Source organism: Halyomorpha halys, unplaced genomic scaffold (assembly GCF_000696795.3).
Source record: "Halyomorpha halys isolate HHAL.00 unplaced genomic scaffold, Hhal_1.1 Scaffold146.1, whole genome shotgun sequence".
NCBI lineage: Eukaryota > Metazoa > Arthropoda > Insecta > Hemiptera > Pentatomidae > Halyomorpha > Halyomorpha halys.
In genome coordinates, this window is record NW_027110622.1 from 115580 (window position 1) to 134638 (window position 19059).

At 29.5% G+C, this 19059-nt stretch overlaps 2 protein-coding genes across 3 annotated transcripts in view; one reads left to right on the plus strand and one right to left on the minus strand.

The window, feature by feature from the left end:
* LOC106678543 (uncharacterized) overlaps window positions 1-7913 on the minus strand; it is a 26385-nt gene extending 18472 nt beyond the window's left edge. The window contains exon 1 of the mRNA XM_014417108.3: window positions 7824-7913. The gene's annotated coding sequence lies outside the window, so the exon portion shown is untranslated. The remainder of the gene's footprint in view (window positions 1-7823) is intronic.
* The window catches only part of LOC106678544 (transmembrane protein 53-B), a 31307-nt gene continuing 13571 nt past the window's right edge, over window positions 1324-19059 (plus strand). The window contains exon 1 of one of the 2 annotated variants that reach the window (XM_014417109.2): window positions 1324-1431. The gene's annotated coding sequence lies outside the window, so the exon portion shown is untranslated. Of the gene's footprint in view, window positions 1432-2338; window positions 2481-19059 lie in introns of those variants that run through there. The other variant, XM_014417110.3, reaches the window with a different exon arrangement.

The window sequence follows — 19059 nt, forward strand, 5'->3', positions numbered from 1 at the left end:
TATATATATATGATTTGGTAGACACTTGCTACCTAGATTCTGATGATGAATCGAAATAAACCACCTTTCTGTGACACTCAGTTGCTTAAGACACCTCACGATTAGCATTCAAACCTGCATATCATATGATTACCGAATTTCCACACTCCCGATACCAAGTCGGTGTGACGATGCCTTATTTCAAAATCATCGAACGTGTCCTCCATTGATAATATCGCCCATGATTTGGGTTCCGAAGGACTATTCGCAATAGAAAGGTTTTATGCTATTTAAGTCATGTTCTTATTTAAGTAGATGCATTGATTATATAATGACTCATCTATTTTTCTCATTTATAAGGGTTTAATTTAATTTTTATTTAGGGCAAATCCTGTCATTCTCTACAGTTTGTATGAAATGTTCAAGTAAATCATTTGACTGAATGGGGATAACTGCATCTGAAAAATTGAAGTTATTAATTTAACTAATTAAAATATTGAATAATAATAATTAAAAAAAAAAAAGTAGCTCTATTAATGGTAGGTATGAGATCATTCATCACTATTACCTATTGTCCACAACTGTGTGGCAGATTGTAATACCTATCAATAAATAAATCTATCAATTTCAAAACATTAATGGTAGAATGACTATGGTTCTCCGTACGTGGAGAACTCAACCTCCTACTAGTTTTAAGAAGTTTATTTGTCCTCCTTGAGGCCCTTGATATCAGATAATATATTTTCTGAACAACTTTAGGTTATCAAGAAAAAAAAAAAGTCATAGTAATTAAAATAATTATTTTTATATAATATATACAATAAAGGTAACAAACCTGAAGAAAAAAAAAACAATCAAAAGAGGTCTATCACTGTTAGAGACAAGGAGTTATGGGACCCTGGACCAGAGTTGGGCAGGAATCAATACATGAATAATTAAATTACTTCTTCAATTACATGTTGTAGTTACACTATAATTACACTTAGACCGTTTAATCCTTAAGTCAACAAATTTCCTGACTTCGTTTCTCACTAAATCCTTAATTTTTCAGTTCTGGGATATAAAAGTCGATAACACGTTGGGAAAAGTATATAGAAAATGAGAGTAAAAATATTTTGAGCAAAATTGTTTTGATTTCATAAAGTTGCTTTACTACATACCTTTTACTGTGAAAAGTGACATTTCGTATGAAGCAAACATTGTTAGTTGCTAATTCTTTGCTATATGTATTAAATCAATATTTAATGTTGTTTACTTAAAGCAATAATAAAGGTTCAAATGTCCCAGAGTCGATTCCACTGGCTAGGGCATATCGATCCCGCTGTATTTTAAAGGCCACGGGAGGGAGCTGTTATCCACAGCCCGGATTCGGCTCAGTCGCGAGGTGGTTTCAGTTGGTGACAGTGCCTCAGGTCTTAGTGCATACACCGGAAAATTTTATTTTCGTTTGAAGTAAGAGGAAAATGTACTTCTACTTGGCGTTAAGTCATATTTGTCTTGTGTCAATTTATTAAAATAGCATCACCAACTTAAATTATAAAATTAAAAATTTTGATACTTGAAAATAAATTTCAGTAAATATAATAATTAGCTTCAATGAAAACATATTTTTGAAATTAACAATGCATTCTTATAAATATATGAATAAACTAATTATAATTAGTCATAAATGACAAGGGTGGACAGTAAAAAAAACAAACAAAGGTACTACTGCATCAGCTTGATAGAACTAAAAGATCTTTTTTGTGAATTCAAGTATAGCAGTTTTGGTTAGGTCCAATTTACTTTGTATCGTCAGCCGTTCAATTTATTAATGAAAACGAAAGTTTATTAAAATGAAGCAATTTTGTGCAATAGATTTTTCAAAATTCCAAAGTATATTATGATATATCCTATATGCAAGTTTGGTTATTTTTAATTAACTATATCAACAAAAGTATTATCTATGAACATTTTGATAATTTTATTTAAATTATTGTATCTATTCCATGTGACCAATCAAACTAAAACAAAACCGTAAGGGGATACAGAATTACTAAATTCACTTTCTTTTGAACTATCTCTTTTTTTCACACTTGTTCATAATGAGATATTATTCCTCAGTACCCTATTCTAAAAATTAAGTAGTCTCTAGACATATATTTTCACAAGGATGTGTAACCGAAATATTATTTTTAATACATTTTACAATATAGTTTCAAAATAAAAAATTAAGCGGATCTAAACCTCTCAAGTTCTCTCAAGTATCTAATGAAATTTGTCAGTATCGTGTCTCCGTCTCCATTCGGCAAGGAACGAAATGGACGATTCTTATACCTCACAGTTGATTATTACTAAATATTTCAGTGTACTTGTTCCCTACTGACCTTCATAGTGGGGTGTTGGGTGTAGGTTTCTAATGAGTTAATTAAGTCTAGTGACTTTCCAATATCGTAATTTATCCAATCTACGGTTCGATACTGTTATCAAATGCAGAATGTCTCTCAATGGAATATAAGAAGGCAAGTAATAATACCTACAAGGTCTTTAAATATCGTTATTAAAATTTCGTCAACTTCAATTAATAATTACTGTGAATAATATTTCTTATATTTTTTTTATTCAAAATTTCCTTTACATAACAACTCGACACATCCACACGGGTTTGGCCCCGTCCCCAGAATCATACTAGTATTTTTATTTTTATATTTTCCTTTTTCGACCGAACTCTAAATTCATCATTATTAAAGTTTCCTTACAGTATAAAATTAATTTAATTTAAAATAAGTGAGAACTTTTTCATCAAAAATCTTGGAAATTTATTTCAATATTTATAGTTTGTCAAAACTATTGGAAGTTTATTATTATAAAATTATTATTTTTTTAAGCTATAAAATTATAATTTATAATGTTTTTATAGAAATTTTTTATTATTAACACGTATTTGATATGGGAAGATTTAAATGTTGAAATAAGTTATGGTTGTAAAATTTTAATTTCACAACTATAACTTATTAAGTTAATAAGAGTGGATATATTAACTTTTGTGAGGAAGCTCATTAATTATTGGGAGAGGTTTACAAGACAAAGGAAAAGTTTTCTATTCATATTTAGGTCCAATACCGAATTTGCGTATCTAAAAATGTCGGAAAGCATATTTTTTTTTTAATTATTGTCGCAAAGGAACTAATTTATAATTTTTTCATACGTCATTTCGGTATTTTTAATTGGTGAAATCATAGAAACATACGGAGGAGATGATCGGGGATGTGGTCAGTAATGATCTACAAGTAATAAAGTTATTTTATTTATGCCTTTGTCTGGGCTTAAAACGAAAAATGAGATAACAACCTTAAAGCAGAGAAAAGTAAAAATATATCCAACAAATTAGGAAACATATATAACAAGGTATTGAGTAGATATTAAATGATACTAACTGAAGATAAATAAAATATTGTAGAAGTAAGAATTATATGAAAAAACAATAAACAAAAAATGTATTTAAACTCATTAAATATAAATAAAACAAATTAACATAACATATTCTTTTTGATTCATTTCTTCTGGCAATCTATGTTGATTTTAGCCTACCAATTTTTACTCATCTGTACTACCGTACAACTTTTAGCCATATATCGTTTTTTTCATATCCATTGTATCATGGCAATTTTTTTGTTTCGTATACTTCATCATACTAAACTCAGTTTTTAATTATTTACATTACATTATATTTTGCATTAGGTTTATTATGTTAATTCCATAATTTCTATGTGCATAGCATCTTTTTTTTAAAATTGTTTTTCCATTATTTTCCATGGTTTTGTAACTCTTACATCTACAATATTATGTTTTATCATAGTTTTATTTTTCTCAGATTTAAGGTTGATATCTCCCTTTATGTTTAGGCCTGATGAAGGTCTGAAACGTCGGCACAAATAAAATTGTTTTCTCTTATTTGTGTATCATAACTGATCGCACCCCGACCATCTTCTCTTCATATCCAGTCTACAGTCAACAATAAACACCAAACCAATCATCAAATATTTATAAATAAAGTTATAACAATGAAACTATATGCATTGTTTTAATAATACTTTATAAATGATTGATTGGTAATGACTAAAGTTGAGATAATCAATTCATTAACTATTCAAAAGTATATTCGATCCGACACTAAACACTTTCTTTCAGCATCACATCTGTGTGTAATTTCTTATATCGACACAAGTATGACATAAATAGATTAATATAATAAGATATTCTATTATAAAGACATGTCAAGTTTAATTGCATCTTCGAACGATTGCGTGGCCAATATATTTATACGAGCTATTTACGTTCCATATTACCCGAGTATAGCTTTTTAAAAAGCTACCATTCATAAAAAATGCTCTGAAAAATGAAAAGTAGGTAAATTTATTTTGAGAAATCTATATCTCAAAAACCCTTTAACGTAACCCTTAAAAGGGTATAAGCAATCAAATTAAAACTAATTAAATGTATTATGAATTAGTTTATAACGTTTATCTTCGTAGTAGTTTTTATGATATTTTCGTAAATAAATTGATTTGTAATTGTTCGTACAAATTTTATGTGCAAAATTTATATTCATATGTGAATATCATAAAAAACTACTACCAACAAAGATGCGTGTCATAAACTACTTTATATTAAGTTAAATTACCTTTATTTTAAGTTCTGGCTGACATATGTTCCGTCTTATGGTTTCTGAGGTATATTTTGTCAAAAATCATATAAATTTAATTTTTTTGAAGTTTTCAAACAGTCGCCATTTTTTATTCGATTTTTTTTTATTAATTGTACTATATAGCTATAATTTTCCATAAAAATCTTTCTATTCAAAAAATTAATTATATAATACACAAACATAATAATACAAAGATTATGGTAATATAGACAATTTATAATATTACATCTCAATAAATATTCGTTCTATTATTAGCCATTTTCATTTTTCTTCTGCTATTGAATTTATTGATTATTATTATAGTGTTATTTGTGTTTTTGGGGTAGAAAACGTATTCCAACTTGTTCTCACAATTATATAATTTTTGAAGTCTTGTACTTTTAAAAAAAATTCCATTGAAAGGATACTATAATCGGTAGTGTGCAACATCAAATTTATGAGCAAGGTGAAGGTAAAAAGTGATTCCTTCTAGTCTAAGAGCCCAGAAGGGAAAAATACCTATTTTAAATACCTAAAATATCTCAAAATTGTTAACACTTTAATGAAAACTATATATAGATACTAGTCGAAATTAAGTTAGGGGAGTGAAAAATGACTACTATTTCATAAGAAAATTAATTTTTCATTCAGATCTCTTTATCTTTAAAACTACCTATAACACTAAAAAAGGACCTGATAGCTGAGCGGGCCGGGGCGAGGGTCCCAGAGCGCTAGGTTCAGAAGGTTGTGGTTTGATTCCCACCTGGGGTGGTCAATATTTATTTCGCTGCGGCCCCGAGAAATCAACCTTGACATTCCCACTCTAGGGCTGTATAGGTCCTCGATGGAGGTAGAGTAGATATATGGTAGAGTAGTTTGCTAAAATATGAGCCTTAATAGAGATGTTTCTTTAGGTTCAATAGTTTTCCGAGCTACACTTTTGCAAAAAGCAGCATTTAATAACGAAAAATTTAGTAAATTTATTCTGAGAAAACTACATTTCATGAACTATTAGAACGGATGTTTATTTGCACCCAACTTGAACCTAGTTAAATATAACCTTAATTAATAATATTAAATATAACCTACTTAAAAGTATAGAGTAGTTCATGACGTTTATCTTCGTAGGAGTTGTAGCTTTCATGACCCTAAATAAATTCACAAGATGTTGCTTTCTGGCTGTTCGGATAAACTTTTGATTTATGAAAAACTATATCTATGTCTACGTAAAAATATTATTTTACCTAATGAATGTCAATCAAAGAAATATTTCGACCATCAACTTCACTTACATATGTGAAGTTGATGGTAAAAATATTTCTTATATTGGTATATACAGATGGTACGATTCTTGGAATACTCTAAATCCTTTGTATAGTCTAGGTAAAAACCGAACTATTTTCTGAAAGGAAAAAAGCATTTTTTTTTTCTTGAAAGAACTCAAATATCCTTTTACTAATTAATTAATGGATTATGATTAACTTAATCAAAATTCAGGTGAAACGACGTTTTTTTTTTGTTTGTTTTTTGTCTCTTGGGCTATAGTACCATTCCATTTCTGCACATCTTGCTTATGTTGAATTATATCAGAAAATATACCAATGGATATGGAAACACCAGTAATGTGTGAAATTCAAAGCTTGAAAACATAACATGAACAAACAAGATCCAGATAAATTTTGATAAGAAATCGATTGACAAGTTGATGAAAAATTGGTCATCAGAGAATTTCCGCCCAACACATTCCAGATTTAGCTATCTGTTCGAAAATTCGGAGATAGATAATTAATTTTTATTTCCTGGTATATTTAAATAGTCATTTTTCATATTGTATTATTCCTAAAATATAAAAATATATTATTCTGTTGTTGGATGTCAAACTACTTGTTGTATTCTTCTAAATTTTACTATTATTATTATCTAATTTTAGCAATTCTTGAACGTTTATTTTAATGGACAGTAAGTTGCTATAAAAACTTTATTCTTTTATTTAATTCAAATTTTTTCTAAGTGTAAAACGCAAACATTTTAATATCATTAAAGGTTTGTTTAGCTGTTCAACCTTTCGCTTTGAACAGTCCTGATGAAGCCCTGCAAAGTGGGGCGAAACGTCAGACATTAAAATAGTTGTAAACTATTTGTTCTTTTTTTGACCGAAACCCTGACCATCTTCTTATATTTAAATTTTTACGGTCAATTATATATACATATATATTTTAATATCATATTTGTCTTTTTTTGAAATATAAATAAAATGAAATGACAATAAGATATCAACCATAATAATCTTCTTAACATAAATCTTTAATTTATGACGTTTGAATTTTAATTATATTTTTACCTCAATATAATTTGAGAAGCAAAATATTTTTAACACATTAGCATTTAAATTATGAATATGATTATTTAAATTTCCTTGCAAAGATATGTCAATTTACAAGAAAGCACAGATAGCACATGAAGCCTCATGATAGTGTATTGGATTGAAAGATTCATTCAATTCTTAAATAAATTATTACCATTTTTAACCGCCGGTAGTTAATATAGTACACTTTTAACGAAAATTAACATGAATTAAAATTCATAAAAAAATATTATTATTTTATTAGATTAGGAAATATGTGTTGCTATTGTCAGTGTTATTAACAAAATGTTTTAAACTATCGTTATTGTCTTACTTAAAAATTTCTTCAAAATCTTCGTGCAGTGAAGATATAAACCTCAGTTTTATCAAGACTACCAACATCTGAATATCTTTAACAAGTAAATTTAAGTATCACAATCTTTTATTGTGGATTTTTTATTTTCACCCTTAATATCAATTTGGAGGTCATGACATAATCTATTGAATCCTGTTTGACTTAGGAACTATCTTAAATTGTCGTTGAATTATTTTTGCACCTCTCTCTTCCAAACCTTTTTTTTTTCAATGAACTTCATAAAACATGATTAAAACTTTTATATTTCATTAAAATTATTCGAATAATCACTATATCCTAATTTTGGACTGAGACATCTAGAAAATGAACCCATCTCACTATCTACTTATACTTTTAAAAACAGAGTATAAGATGTAAAAACTTAACATTTTCACTAAAAATTGAAATGTTAATTATCTAATGATGGTTGCTAAATATAATCATATATATATACATATAACTCATCGCTGAGTCTGTACCTCCTTAATTAGTCTTGCCCATTGGTCTCTCTCTCTCTTGCAGCTGTTCCCCAGTAAGCCAGTCCAAGAAGAGCTCTACTATCTGCGTCGACCCCATCCATCCAGCGCAATCTAGGTCTTCCAACTCTTCTTTTTCTTTCTGGACGCGTCAGCATAACGCTTTAGCTGGTTGGGTTACTCTCATCCATGCTGGCTAAATGACCCGCACATTTTAGATTCTGTATTCTAATGAACCGGACTACGTTAGTATCATTATGTACGCCGGCCAGTTCTGCATTACTCCGCCTTCTCCAATCCAATAGGCGCACTGGGCCATAAATGCGACGTAGTATGTTTCTTTCAAACCATCTGCTTGCTTTCATCTCCTTTGGAGAAGCTCCATTTTCCGCTCCATATGTAAGGACAGGACGAATCAAAGTCTTGTACAGATTCGCTTTTGTTTTCATGGAGATTAAGCTATATACATGTACAAATATAACGTGTAATATAGATAAATATGATATTTAATTTTTCAGTTAAAGTGAATATAGAAAGGTAAGAAATTATAAATTATAACTTGGTAAACTAGAATGATTTTGTTTTAAAAAAAAAAATATTAGTTTTTGTTAAAACTATTTTAACGCTTTAAAGCGACTAAATCACGTGAAGTTTTAATTTTCGTAATATACTGAATTATTCCTTAACAATTTCCTTTTTTATTACATATCTTCCAGTATTATTAAAACCTCCCCTGCTTAACACTTTTTAAGTCCACATTAATGAAGTTGAGGTCTGTATCAAATGACCTGAAAACTGCCTATATATGCGAATCAAAAATGATGTAAAATTCATATATCTAATTCTTATTATATTTTATTTTTTAAGGAATTAACAATCATAACAAAATCAGGTAATTACATTCTACATTGTCACAGTGTTTAATTATGTCGGTATTGCTTCATTTCTTTGTTTTTTTGCAATCAGTTTCCCATGTTTTTTACTGAGAAGAAGTGAAATAAATAAGCAATATGATTTGCACATTTCCCAGTCATTAAAATCATTTTTGGAATAACTCCCATCTTCTACCGGTAGTCATATATTAATACCATATTATTTTTATTACTATTGAATAAGAAATAATAATGGATTCTAAAATTTAATTTACCTTTATAAAGAAAGTATCGAATCGGGTTTGAATGTCGAGCTTAATAACTTCATAATTCATAAAGATTCATAATTATAAAGTAGAGACAAAACTTTATTTTCGAACTAGGTACCTTGAGAGTAAAAAGATCTATATAATCAAACCTAGCCATACATGTCTGCAACAGATCACTGTTGATCGTATCTCAAAAACGAAGATGCTTGTGAAGTTGAAATTATTACTGTCCAATTATGCTGTAAATGTGCAAAGGATAGGTTTCAATAATTTCAGACTACGTGGTAGATTTAAAAAATCAGTTTTTCGAATAACTCGGAAACTATACCTCTCCTGGAAGATTCTGGCCAAATATTTGAATGATAATGAAATTCTCTACAATACAAAACTCAAATAATCTAAATCAGACCAATATTAGTAAAGATTTAGGCGTTGGATCCATGTTTATTTTATAAATATTCAGCACATGTTTCTAAGGAAAACGTTTCATCTTTTTTTTAATGTACAAAAGAGTTGATTCAGTGATAGCCATTGACTCACTGATCGCAGTTCCTAAAAACTATATTGGCTAAAATACTTAATTTATTAATGGTGGTTCTCCTTATGCTGTTTACGTACAATAAGACTGGGTTTCTAAATATTCGGACTCTTTAAAAACAATTCTTTTTTGAAACTAAAAACAATTGGAAGATTGTTGATTGACCGTCTGTAATATATAAAAGAAGATGATCCGGGCAAAGTAACTAAACTATTTGTTGTAAATAACGTTTTGCCCCACCCTACTGGACTTCATCATAGCTAGAAAAGATACAAACAACTAAAATAGTGTAACAAAGTAAGAGAATAGATAGCATGAAATAAAAGTAAACTAAGGTATGATTGAAAAGTATAAAGTTATATAAAAATGAACAAATTAAATTTTAGTGAACAAAGTAAATGAGTAAAGACAATTTTTACTTTTTTAATTTAGTTTGCATTTATTTGATGTAATCTATTTACTTCCTTTGTTACATTTTTGTAGTGGTTTGTATCTGTTAAAGCCCCGATGAAACCCTTCTAAGTGGATCGAAACGTTTAGTCACAATTAATATTTTAATTACTTTTAAGTTATTTTTGCCGCACCCGGACGATATTCCTTTTATAAAAAAGAAATTAGTTTTTCGTATAATGTAAAACCTATACATTTCCTGAAACATTAGAATCGCTCAATTTAAAGATAATCTTATTCTCTTCAAGGCCAACATAATCTAAATCGCACCTGTATTAGCAAAGATGAATACCAATCTTTATTAAATCCTAACATATATTTAGAAGAAAATATGACACTTAACTACTGACTTATGATCATTATATCTCAAAAATGGAGTTATCTATAAAATTTAATTTATTAATGGTAATTCCCTTTTATTTTAGACGTACTATAAGGTCGAGTTTCAAAATATTTGGACTCGAAATAAATGGTTTAAAATAATATTTCAAAAACGTAGAGTGAAAGGGTGGTTAAAACCGTCTTGTTTGTTTGTTTGTTTTGAAAGGGTGTTTAACGGCCTAGGCATCAACGCCCGTTGGTTGTTAGTTTTGGGAAGGCCTAGTTGTTCCACAGAATCATAGCTTTGGTATGGTGTACTGATCCGCACCAGTGGGACTCCGTGAGTTTCCGTAAGATTTGAAATATTATCTAGCAATTATAATTTGTTTAATAATTGTAATGATAGTGGAAAACGATGATGAAAAACAGATAAGTAACTATTCTAATTTTAAAAATAAGGCAGGATTAATAGATAATTATAATAATTAAAGGCATATTATTGAGTTAGTCTTTTTGATGAATTTAATGACATTTGTTGGTATCCCTAACTGGTTAAGAGTTAATTTGTAGTGGAGACATTCTTCAAAAATGTGTTTGGCGATCAGATTACCATGACATTTTGAACATTTTAGAGGGGTCTCTCCTGTTATGAGATGGATGTGTGTCATTCGGGTATGTCCTATTCTGAGTTGGGTGATCACTATTTCTTCGCGGCGTCTACTACTATACTACTACTATTCGGGTTGATGTAATCCAGGACTTCACATCTTTCTTTATAGATTTCAACTTACTGGGTGGACTTTCATCCCTTATTGCCTGCCATCTTTTATTTATACATTCCTTTAAAGGGCGTGCAAGTTCCTGTGCAGTTAAGATTGCTGCGGTTCTACCTGGGAGGACTAGCGCTTCTCTAGCAGCTTTGTCGGCCATCTCATTTCCTGTAATACCGGGGGCCAAGATGAAGTAGACTGATTCACCTATTTTTTTTAGCATTTTTAAATATTGATGAATTCATTGAAGTAGTGGATGAACTGAATACATTATATCTAGTCTTTGAAGAGCGCTAATGGAGTCCAATATTATTACTATATTGCCATTTGGTATATTTGTCATGCAAAAGTAAAGGGCGGATGCTATGGCATTTAGTTCCGCAGTATAAATATTAGTATAAAACCGTCTTTAGCCTGGGCCTCACCACTATTGTACAAATAATATATACCTGTTTAATTATAATTTTCGTTACTAGATTTACTTCGTTGGTAATGTGATTTACAAATATTATTGCTACGTCGAAAGTCTTGGATCGAAAAAGAATAATTTATGAAAACTAAAAACATAAGCTTCATGAGACAAAACAAACAAAACCACATTTCATTCCATTTATTCCAGATAAACTTAAAGCAGACATAATTTAACTAGTTTACCAATATATCAATTGGAAATTAAACAAATTTAAGTACTATTATAACATATATTTTAAATGTGAAGAATTATTTATTATAAACTGAATAGGCTTTCACATATTTTACTTCATGTTATTAATAATCATCTAGTATTTGTCATAATACAATACTAATTACAATAAAATCTTAAATTACAGCGTGTAATTAACTTTAAGTATTTCAACGATGATGGGTACCATTTTCATTTTGCCTACTTACATGTTAAAATAAACAATTTAATTAAATAGTAAGAACACTTCCTGAAGGCGTAACTTGTAGCAGAAGTACTCAGCGCTCCTACTTTTCCTAATCTAATGTTGGTTGCGGTAGGACATTATTGAGCGGTTGTACAGTAGGTCACGCTCTCTGCGCCTCGGTTTAGTAGGGAACAAGTTCAGATGACAAACGACGGCTGTGAATGAATCCGATCAGGTAATCCATCTCTCCAAGCTTCGTGTTTTTGCATTGGGGAAATGGAAGTTAAAAATGGTCGGTGTTTTTGACAGGAACAAATCCAGTAGTGGAGTCTTTTTTCTACAACAATGGTGATAATTTAAAACCGTGCCTTGAGTTGTAATATCTCGTTAGTTAAAAAAAATTTAACAAATAAATGACCGCGATTAATTTTTGTTTTAATGTGAAAATTGACTAATTAGAGATATTGTTGAATAGCCTGCATGAAGTTGTGTTTTTAAATTATTTAGTTCAAAAATTATATTTAGATTGCCCCTGAGGATGGCCGTATTGGCCGAAACGTCGGACTTGTAAAGAAAATAAAATGCTTTGAGCCTATAATGGATAAAATCTAAATTATTTATTTAAACAACATTAACCAGTCTCAAGAAAGTATTTAAGATTGTAAATAAAATTACATATTTAAGAAGGTGTATGCTTGTATATGATAGTAATTATTCTTTTAAAATCGACCTACTGGAAGTGCCTCTTTATGTAATTGATTTTCCGCTTTCATTTGATTTTATAAAAAACGGCAAAACATATTTTGATTAAACTCGATAAATCAATGTAAAATTGTGGTCTTTCACACTAGTTAAGCATTATCATCGTTAAAACAGTTTGGCAGGGCTTTTATGCGGATTATTTAAAAATTCTTCCTTTAAGTAATGTTAATTTTATTTGCGTGAAATACTTAACCGTTATATATCTAAACTAATAATAAAATGGATTAATATAAATTATGATAGGATTTGGCCATTAACCCAAAGAGATAAGAGTAAAAATATTTATTCCTGGTTGAAAACATATTTAATACTGAATAGGGTTTACCTTTGGTTGGTATAATACCGGTGCTTGGGTATGCTGATGATTTGCTATTATTGGTTGAGGACAAGGAAACTATAGGACTAAATACAACCGCGTTAACAAACTAGGTCTTGAAATAAATACGGATAAAACAAAATATATGGTGAGCAGTAGAAACGCGAGCAATTACGGTGATATTGGAGATATAGTAGGAAATACGTTTGAACAGGTAGATAGGTTCAAGTATTAAGGTTTTACGATACAAAAGAAAAAACGAAATTGTTGAGGAAATAAAAGCGAGGTTGAAGGCAGGAAATGTTTGTTATTTTTCAATTTCGAAACTGCTTAGCTCACGCCTTCCAACTGTTCTTCAAGGATGCGAAACGTAGCCTCTTACACTAAGGGATGAACAAAGCCTTAAGGTTTTCGAAAATAAAGTATTGCATAAAATGATTGGACCGAAATAGGATGAATTAACTAAATGATTAATGGAATCGGCATCGAACTTTTGGGTTCGTTGGGTCTTCATTATTCATTCATTATTATTATAAAAACATATTTCCTAAGAGTAATATTAGAGACGTATTTATTATAATATGGGCCAGAGCCTTATGGATTCGATTCTCAACTGGGTTAGTCAATACAAACACTTATTTTAAAAAGTAAATAAGTTATTTTTAAATAAGTTTTTTATACCTGAGAAATGAATCTTGATATTCCTCCTCCGTGGTTTTATTGGTCCTGGAGGAGAACCTAAATAATAAATAAATGAAATGTTCAAAATAACAAAAATCATAATTTTCATTATTTGTTTTTATGAAGTCATTTTTTGAGGTTAATAACTTCCATTTTTGAATGAATTATTTATTAATTATTCATGACATTGTACAAAGTTGGTACAACATTGTACCAATGTCACATATTCATGCACTTTAAAACCTATAACAATAATAAAACTAACATAACACCAATCTTCATCCTTATATATTTTAATTTATACAATAATAATCACCTCATGATTTCATATGGGAAATCATGTCAACCATTTGTGCATCTTCACTTCTCTCTGGCACAGCCATCACTCTACATTTCTTACTACCTCTTTGGACCTTATCTCATCTCCAGTGTGCTGTTTGGTTACCTCCCTGTTTTCTTTTTAAGTCCTGTTTTGTATTTAATATTAACTTAGTGATTTTTTACATAAACCTGTTTATTTCATCTGTTTTTTCTGTTTTTATTTTAAGTCTATTTATAATGTCTGCGTAATGTGTATTTAAGTGTTTAGTGTCAGTTTTATAGTTTACTGTGTTTTGTATGTTTTTTGTTATGTATATAGCTTCTAGAAATCTTCTGTTTTTTGTATTTTGTGCTGTATCTATTATTTTGGGGTTTTCAAAATTGTTTTTACAATTGGTGATATGTTGCTTAATCCTAGTTTCCAGTTTTTTAGATGTTTCACCAATATATACTTTTCCACAATTTTTACAATATATCTTATAAATTGCGTTTAGTTTTTCCATCTTATCAACTTTGTCTTTCATGTTTGACAGCTTATTCTGTAATTTATTATTGTTGTATAAACCGGTTCTGATATTTGTATGGTCATATTCTGTCATTCAGTCACTAATGAATTCATTAAAAAATGGAAGTCATTAACCTCAAAAATTTTTAAATGAATTGACTCACCAGACTTCCTAGAGAGATAATCCAGATTAACTAAAAAAAAAAATGATTAAGTAGTATACCTCATTAACAACATAGAATATATTTTTTGTATCGGAGCCTGCAAGGTATGATTTTTCAAGCTATGAATTGTAAAAAAAAATACAGATAAAATCTTTCAAGGCATACCATAAGAAGCTAATTTCTGGTGCATGATATTTATTATTGACATCTTTGTAATTAAATATTTACTGCTTAGTTAGTTATACGAATGAGCTTAAAGCTAGTAATTTATTGATAGTATAACTCTTTAACAATCAATTGCTATTATTCCTCATCCTTGTCCGTTTTTGTAGTATTTTCCCAAAATCCCAGACTCGCTTTCTTGTATTTTATATCTCTTCCTTTACCCTCAGATCCTGGGTATAAATAAATATTTACATGCATCAAACCTTTAAAAGTTGTAAAAAATCTCGATAGTTCGGGCTTCCTCAGTCTAAATGTAAATATTTTATAAATAGGAATGATGGTGTTTAAGATATTATTTTACTTTAAGTTCTATTTTTTTTCTATATAAGACAGAATGTACTATTATACAATAAAAAAAAATTACAATGGGACAATTAAATCACTTTTCATCTGTTTTACAATAAAAAAATGACTTCTAATATATCTCCCTTGTAAGTTGGAAGCGAGTCTTTTAGGATTTATTGATTTATATAAAAAGGGTGCTTTGAGTTGAAATACATGAATAATAAGATCGTTTTCTTCAACGTTCTAAATACTCGATTACCAATGTAAGTTAAATCATGACAGTGATGCGAATTCTTAAAGGTAGATGTTGTTTGTTGATTATAATATTCATTTAATTTTTTTTTTTCCCGAAAGTCCAAACCACAAAGGCTTAACTGATTTCAAGATACCAGCTACTTTTTAGATTTAAATATTTAAAATCGCACCTTGCTAATGATGCTCTTGACCTGTGCTTCCTTTAAGGTCGTAACTGATACGGAAAGAATGTGGTGCATCATTCACAGACAGTCCAAGGTTACCTACCTTAAGGTCGTCACCATGAGTCTGCATTCGTACGTCCAATATTGTGCGACAACAGTCAGTTCTTTTCACTAAAATACGCTTTCCAATTAAATATAAAATCGAGATATCTTGATCTTGAAATTGATTAGGATATAAATTTAATTTATATCTGAATACCACGCCTATAAGATAATTAGAGATGGTTAATCTTCGACCAATCGTTCAGTATCCTTCCCATAAACATTAAAACATAAAGTTTTAAAATGGAAATCCACCAAGAAAGAAATTACTATTTACGATTTATTACGGAAGGATGATACAATAAAATTATAATTTGAGTCGTTTTTATTATAATTTCCAATCAATCTTTACTTATGTCAGTTATTCGTCGTATTTTTTCTGAAAATAAGATAATTTTATACGCATGGAGAAGGAGGTGCATTTTATATCCCATTATAAGCCCCTCAACTCTAAAAACCCGCTTTTGGTGGGTTTCGAATATACCTGATTAGGTATACATATAAATACATACATTATATTCAGTAAAAATTTCTATACAGTTTTCAAACAGGAATCTATTCAGAAAGAAAATATTTTTTACACTAACACACTAACACTAAAGTAAGCTAATGATTTCAATTATTATTTCATTGTATCATCCGTCTAAGGGGAAATAAAATATATCATAAGTCTGTAAATTGTTTGAAATACCAACTAAAATATTTAATTTATTTTTTTATTAATAATAGGTTATAATTTCTTTCTTAGTAGGTTTCAGGATAAGTGGTAACCAACTTATATGGCAATCAAAGACCGGAATCTACTTTTTAAAAAAATAAAATTTCGCCGATTCGGGAAAAATAGTAAATAATTGATAGAAGACAAATCACTTTTGATAATACCATCCAGGTGTGCTATCTAGGTATTTTAATGTATGTCTGCACCACCGATTAGGACATTTTTGTCCAGAAATTTTAAAAACATAAATTTTTATTTTATATAGTTTGTAGAAGCAAGGAAAGCGGTATTTTGCCTTTCAATTATGAATAATGTCACAGATGATTGGTGACAATATACACCTTGACTGCCATGTTTTTTTTCAGTTATACAACATAACTAAAAATATATTATTTCAAAATTCTACTCATAATCTTTCTCAGCCTTCACCTAATATGCAGCAATGATCTCTACTCATCAACCCATCCTAAACAATCTGTTCTGTGTCCCGCAGTACGGTTTTCCAATTTCTAGATTCTTTAACCCACAGCTAAAACTTTCACTTACTACCTTATTTCGAGTTGAAATTAATCTTCTCTCGTTTTCTATCGTTTTAGAAATAGATATTTCTAAATTATTCACTGTGACAGTACTTACAAATTTTCCAAATAAGTCTTTCAATTTACAAATTAATTGACTCAATTTCAGTAGTTTCAAAAGCAATTTTAATAAAATTTCTTGTTCCAAAATTTTAACATTTTTTTTTTGGCAAAAGGAAGAACTTTAATGACAGTTTTCAAAGAGCAAATGTCATATCTACAATAAAATATAAAAAACAGCCAATGTGCACTCAAATTAAAATTTACATTTACAATAAAAGTTATTGAATTAATATTGAAAATACTGCGAATGATTTTATGGAGTTCGTTAACTCCTTAACTGAACTCATGTTCAGGTTAAATTAAATTGAAAAGTACTTATTTTATAAATATGTTGGTATGGCAACAGTTATCAGACTGGCACAGGCTTGGCATCAAAATCATGTTAGAAGTCGGGTTTTATTTATATGTTTTTCCTTTAACGACTTAATATGTTGCATATTTTTTTTTCTAAAATCTTCGACTTTCCAATGGTATATAGTAAGTCTACATTACTACTGATATTTCTAGAAATGTGTTTTCAGCTAGAAAAAAAAATTTTTACTCTTATCTTCTTAAGTTTATTATCAAATCTTTTTAAAGATTGTACTTTTTCGCTTTCCATTAAAAGTAAAATTGTGAAATCCTTAATTATTTCAAATAAACAAAATTGTAAGTAGTTTGATCAAACATAGAAAAATCCGCATTTATGCCTTGCCAGACTATTTTAATGGGAATAAGAGCTAACTGATATCAAAGAGTTTAATCAAAATCGTTACAGCCATTTTTTAAAAATTGGAAAAATTCGATAAATCGATTCTAAGTTGCAATTCTTGTCAGTCTATTTTAAAAAAAAAAGTTGCTGTCAGGCCTCAGGCACATTCCCGTCCTAAATATGTAATATCAGATTCGTATGACCTTTTGTTTTTGGGCTAGGCTGATCATATACACAGAAAAAGACACTGATACTGACATCGACAGACACACACCAACTATTTTGTGAAACTTGATTATGGGGCCCTTAAAACGTATCTTCGAATTAGATCACTGTTGACGATAGCAATATTTTCTCTTACTGTCTATTCCATAAACATTATAAGTGAGTGTAAAAATAAAATTAATTAAGTAAATATTAGACTTGCCAACTTAATTCATGTTGAGAAGAAATAGAAATATCTATTTCTAAAACGATAGAAGATCAATTTCAACCCGAAATAAGGTAGTAAGTGAAAGTTGTAGATTTTTTTATATCCAAACTTATAATTACGTTTCCGTAATTCATGAAATGTTTATTGTTATCTTAAATCAAATTACATTTCGGAGATTAGCTGTCACGGATCGGACTCAGCCAATTACTGGTACTGTTACTGGTATTTGGTAGGGGAACAAGTCAATGGCAAATGGGACTACTAACCAGGGTGGGAGTGTCAAGATTCATTCTTTGGAACTACCGAAAAATGTTTGCCCCAGGAGGAAATCGAACCCACAACGTTCTGAACCGAGCGAAGGAACCCGCACGTCCGTCACGTCCCTACTCAGCCGGTTAAGTAATTGATTTGTATTGTAAATTTGAATAAAATCATATGATATTTAGGATCATTTATTGCAAAATTAAACCCCCATTATGATATAGATCATTAATAAATATATCCTGAGATATTCTAAAAAAATTAAAAATCAAGCAATTCTCCGTATTCTTGTGTAACAAATTTGTTGGTTGAAATTCTCTGCTCTCATAATTTTTCAGAATCGAGTAATGAAAACCTTTAAATGTACTTGAATGACGGTACTCATTATTATTTTAACTATTGAGAAAATCCGCATAGAGCATTTTTTTTTTTAATTCATAGTTGATAGTAGTACAAATACTAACACCCTATACTAAAATTTAATGTCCTGGACCAAACGGCAACCTTCAGCCGACTTGAATGTCCCCAATGACGCGCTATAAAGATATGAAACTTGTTTGCTCCGAAAAGGTTCCTTGTTCCTGCATCCTTCAAATCATAGAGATCAAGATAATATAGATTAAAAG